This window comes from Nannobrachium achirus (assembly GCF_963921795.1).
Source record: "Nannobrachium achirus genome assembly, chromosome: 22".
Taxonomy (NCBI): Eukaryota; Metazoa; Chordata; class Actinopteri; order Myctophiformes; family Myctophidae; genus Nannobrachium; species Nannobrachium achirus.
The window spans coordinates 29,862,568-29,868,606 of NC_137829.1; positions in this window are offsets into that span (position 1 = coordinate 29,862,568).

Consider the following 6,039-nt stretch of genomic DNA (forward strand, 5'->3'; position numbering starts at 1 on the left):
GGGACTTTGGGGGGATCATCTATATGATGTCATCATGATGCAATAATGTACAGATTAACCTTTTTCTATGCTCTTTGTTGTTTGTTGATCTAACTATTAGCAATACTTATATACCGAGTCTCAATAAGCTCCATACAGCCCGATTTATGTCATCACACATCACACGACGGTGTCATAGACGATATACAAGACCAGAAAGCGCCGTGGGCTTGTAGATCAGCTATGTTAGGTGTGCGATAACGTCGTACGACGAAGTATAAGTTAAGCATACTGCGGCCAAGGCTGAATTCTCCCGATGTGGAGAAAATCAGGGTTGTTCTTGTTGTAGTGTGCTTGAGTGGTTGTGTCGTGTTGTGTTGTGTTTTTTGTTAGCGTGTAGTTAGCTCTTAGCAGCAGGGTCAGTGGAACACTACCAGTGATGGGAGAAGTACTCCGATTTTTTTTACTTCAGTAAATGTAGCAATACTGCGATAAAACAAATACCGTTACGTAAAGTAAAAAGGCTTGTAAAATGTGACTCGAGTAAATGTAAATAATTATCACCATCAAAAGGTACTTGACAAATGTACTTAGTCAAAAAAATCAGATAGCCGATTGCGATGCGTTGTATTTATATTTTATAATAATCAAAATATGCAAAGTAACATTTTTGGTCTGCAATTGTACCTCAACTCACTTGAGTACTCAACCTTTACGGTACATGGTTACCATGGTTACCACTGCTGGGAACAACCGATGGGTTTTCACCAACTGCAGGTTCCAGTTGGCATGAGATCAGAGATGCACTTAAAGCCACACTACGTAACTTTGTTTCATGGATGAAATGAAAAATGTCCCATACTACAATATAACTTTTATCCTTAGGGTGATTGTCTTCCTGCTCTTCTATTGAGCCATTTGCATTGTTAGACACAGGATCTGACAGGACTTTTGATCTGATGTTCAAGATTCAATGTATCTGCAGGCACGTGCACACATAGACATCAAATGGGGCTTGAGCCCCTGCCCTTTTACCTGTCTGTAAAAAGAGCCCTCTCCAGACCATGAATGCAGTTTTTACTATGGTGAACCAAATGCAAATGCCCCTCTTTCCATGCCATACCTGGCTGAAAGCAGCATTCAAGAGAATTCGTCTTGTCCAAACTCACCTGAACCTGAATGCAGCATCTTATGTTGAAATAATTGCCCTCTCTGTGTAGAAATCCATGCCGTTACGCCACATCTCCAGTATTCACTTGCTTAGTTCAGTGTGGTACCACGCACCGAAAATAGCCTATTTGGCCACGGACCCCCATCTCAAAATATGTTGTTCCAGGGACCCCCCAGAGGCAAATATTTGAGTTACAAATGTTCGCTTTTAATTAGATATATTCAAAGACTTGCAAAGAAAAATCATGATTTTACAAAAATATATCTGCTATTTTTCAACAGTTAAAGCGGTCAATAATCCTAGGCCTAAATGGGTTAAAGTAAAGCAGTTGTGTGGAGTAGTGATGTATAATAGCTCCACTGAGTTTCAGAGATCTTGTTGTTTTTGTTTCAACGGAAAGTAGAAATAAAAAGCGGACGTTTTGCTTTAAAACAAGAAGGAGTATCATGCTCTTAAAGTGATAGTTCAGCTATTTTTGATATAAAGCTGTGTGAAATACTTGCCATCAAAATAGTGGTTACAAATGTATTAATTGATTACCAGAGTCCCGTGGTCAGAGTTCTGGTCAGTTTCTAATGAATATTAAGTAGTTCCAATGGGGTGGGGGCCATTTGGCGTGGCCCAAACATTGAAAATAGATTAATCCACAAAACTGGCGTCATTTGTATTGTTGACCTATTTCTACCATATAGAGCGAGGTTTTGTTCTGATCAGCTGACTGCAAAGCACCTCGTTTGGGGGAAATACGTTGCAGCGGCGTAGTGATACTGGACACAAAAAATAGTACCATGTGACAGAGGGGTCAAAGTTGAACGAAAGTTGGTTTATTTGGTAGAAATAGGTCAACAATACAAATGACGCTAGTTTTGTGGATTCATCTATTTTTAATGATTGGGCCATGAGCCCCTGCCAAATCACCGGAACTACTTTATATTCATCTAAAACTGACAGAACTCTGACCACAGGACTCTGGTAATCAATTAATACATTTGTAACCACTATTTTAATGGCAAGTATTTCACACAGCTTTATGTCAAAAATAGCTGAACTATCACTTTAAGTATCCATGGAAACGTAAGGGATTGTTTGATGTTTATAAGAAGGAGGCGTGACTGGAGGATTTTAAAGTGCTCTGACATGAAAAGGTGACATAGATATATTCTTCTTGAAACAACATTAATGATGATAATAATAATACATTTATTTTTGTATTGACACTCCCCCGCCAAATAATGATAAATAATGAAATTGAGAGATTCCTCTGTCTATTTGTAGCGTTCGGTTGTTTTTCCTCCAGTCGACCCCTCCCATACACACCAGAATCAGAATTGATAAATAAACGTAGTTTTCATTCATTTCTTTTTTGAGTCCCATGTGGAAACCATGTTGGTTTTGTGGAGTTTCTCATTCAGAATTCAATCAGCCTCATTGGCAGTCATGCAGCAAAGAACTGGTTTCAAACTCACGGTGTGTAGATCAGGGGTTTTCAAAGTGGGTGACGGGGCACCCAGGGGTGTCGCGAGATAATTTGATAATATTTGGAATTCATGTGGACAAAGTACAAAGTTATTTTCAGTCAGTTCTAACCAAAATGGCGATTATCTCAACGTTTTCCTCGCAACATAATCACTGAAATATCGTCACTGTCGGGCAGAAACCTCGTATGTCCAAGTTTATAATGTGTACCGTCGCACAAAACTAGTGAGCCGATCGACAAGCACACAAGATGCGAGGCGTTGTGTGCTTGTAGATCTGCTGCTTTCACTAGTTTAGTACATTTTATAGATGATAAATACAAAATGAACGGTTTTGGACATACAAGGTTTCCACCCGACAACGACGATATGCTATAAATTATAAGGTGCTGGGAGTGAAAATTATAATGTAGGGGTGCCTCGGATTAAAAAAATATTCATGGGGTGCCCTGAGACAAAAAAGTTTGTGAACCCCTGGTGTAGATTACAGTACAATTTAGTCTGTCGGGTAGAAGCCTCAGCCTGATACTATATGTCCAAAACTCTTACTTTTCAGGATTCAAATTCAAAATTAGCAAAAGTAGCAGATCTACAAGCTCACCAACACCAACCACTTGTGGATCTGCAAACAATATGGTCTCTGTCGAGTGGAAACATTGTAAAAAGTTGTTACTTTTCAGGAAATGGGGCAAAGAACCCCAACGGATGCAATACATTTAGCCATTTATCATTTACAAGCTCTTGTTAATACTTTGCATTGATTAGGTGTGTACAAAACCCACAGACACTTAACCACTTTCACTTAACAACTCAAAAATAGCATATCTACAAGCTCTACAACGCGTCATGATGACCAGAGTGTTCCATAACCATGTGAGGGAGCCCATGGCCTTAACGCTATAGCGCCACCCTCAGGCCAACTTGGCTTTATGTATACTGTATGTAAACACATGATTGATCTCATAATGCAGTGTTTCCCAACCTGCAGCAGGTTCCGTTTGGAGGTTGTCAAACATGTAAAAAGTAAACATGTTGCACAAACATGCTTTCATCCACTTTCTGGCATCTTTATGTTGGGCACATGCACACATAGTCATCAAAGGAGGCTTGAGCCCCTGCCCTTTTGTAAAAAGTGCCCTCTACAGACCATGAATGCAGTTTTCACTATGGTGAAAGAAATGCAAACGCCCTCTTTCCATGACATACCTGAAGGCAGTATTCAAGAGAATTATTGCCTTGTCCAAACTCTCCTGAACTTGAATGCAGAATCTTATGTTGAAAGAATTGCCCTCTCTATGTAGAAATCCATGCCGTTACGCCACATCTCCATTATCGACTTGATTATGCTTAGTTTAGTCTGGTATCAAGTACCGAAAATAGCCGACCTCCACGCTGCGACGCGTTGTGAGCTTGGAGGTCTGCTATTTTAAAAATGATCACCAAACGCCCTTTTATAAATTTCAGCCCCTGCCTCTCTAACATTCTCTGCACGTCCCTGATTACATTGTTAGGTATGCGGACTGGCTAAATGATAGACCCTGCTGGATTTCGGTGATGCCTTGGCCTTTCTCTTGCACTTTGTAGCTTTTACTTTCTTTTTATTTCCGTTTTTTTCTCCCTGATGTTTACTCCCTGATGTGTTGATGCCACCCCCAAAATGACTTTTTTTCCTATTGATTACTCACGCCATGGACACTTTAGTTCAATAATATTTGTGTTTTTTGTCACATTCCTAAGACAAAAAATGTATTACAATAAATGTACCCCCATTGATTCCAGATGGGGACCCAAATGCATTTGGGTCCCCATCCGGAATCAATGGGAGTACATTTACTATAATTGCATTTTTGTCTTAGGAATGTGACAAATACAAAAACATATTAATGAACTCAAGTGTTCATGGCATGAGTATTCAATAGGAAAAAAGTCATTTTGGGGGTGAACTACTCCCTTAAGTAAATAATATACGATATGCCCCATACTTACCCCCGAATTCTGGCACTTAAGAACAATAATGATTAAGTTATTTTCTTTTTGTTAATTATGATTATTAATTTGTAATCAAATGTAAGCCTCAGGATAGCAATGTTGGCCAGTTCACACCACGTCGATGCACGTGGGTGCAGCTGTTAGACTGAGGTCAGTCAGAACAGGTGCAGTCAGCTGACAACCAGCCAGTTTCAGTGTGACTTCCATTCAGGCAAACATGCAAAAGTACAATCCCGAGAGTTGAGAGCTGAAGCTGTTATAGGGTGAATTTTCTCTAAAAAATCCGGATTTATTATCTTCCGTTTTTAACCCCCGAAAATGCCGTTGTCGTGAGGCACATCTGACATTTCAGTTTGCGTTTTTTCTTTTCTCGTGGAAACGGCATAGTATAAACAGGACCACTGAGTAATGAAAACCTTTGTCATTACTGTGAACCAGAATAAAATATTGCCAGTTTGGCTGGCAGTGTGTACGTTCAGTATTTCTAAAACCCACAGATAGACTTAACCACTTTCACCTACCTACAGTATACAGTACAAGCTCATTGGGATGTGTTATGAGCTGGGCTACTTTTGTGCAAGTGCAACACTCTTGTATGACAAAGTAGGGCATTCATTTACACCAAAAGAAAATGGACATAATATCTCCATATAAGGATATAAATATCCTTATATTATAAGGTTCCTGCCCCACAGCAACCTTATAGCAAATAGATATCCCTCTTTCCCGACTACAGAGGTATTTACGGTAATTTACCCCTACAGAAATACACATGAAGTGCATATAGGACACGCGATAATACCATTTCTAAATAAAAAAATGCTATTAAAGCTAGTGTTGTTTTGGTGGGTTGTGGTTGTAGAACTGATCACATGTCAGACTTCAATGTCCTGCTGATGAAACAAACATTTAACACTGCTGCCTCAGTCTGTAACAGCTGTTATGGCAGGGGTCTTCAACAGGGTGTCCGGGACCCCTAGGGGGTCCTCAGAGTTACAGGGCTCCTCCAAATCTGTGAGTGATAGAAAGGTTTTTTTCCTCCTTTTTTTATATTAACCACTTGAACCCTATAGTGTCCATATTCTGAGAACTTTAGCCAAAAATAGCAGATCTACAAGCTCACAACGCCTCGCGCTGCGAGGGGTTGTGAGCTTGTAGATCGGCTATTTTCGGCAAAGAGGTTTGGTGTAGAGGGGAAAAAGCGCAGACTAAGTACAGAGTGAAAGGTCAAGTTTATTAAGTATTGACGGTTCAAGTGGTTAAATCCAAAATACACTGATGATTGTGCTGTCAATCTATGAAACTAAACTATATGGTATCTATGCTTCATCTCTGTCTTGACTAAGGGGTCCTTGGCCTGAAAACGTTGAAGACCCCTGCCCTAATATTTTCATATTTCATAACTGGCATGGTTATTTCATAACT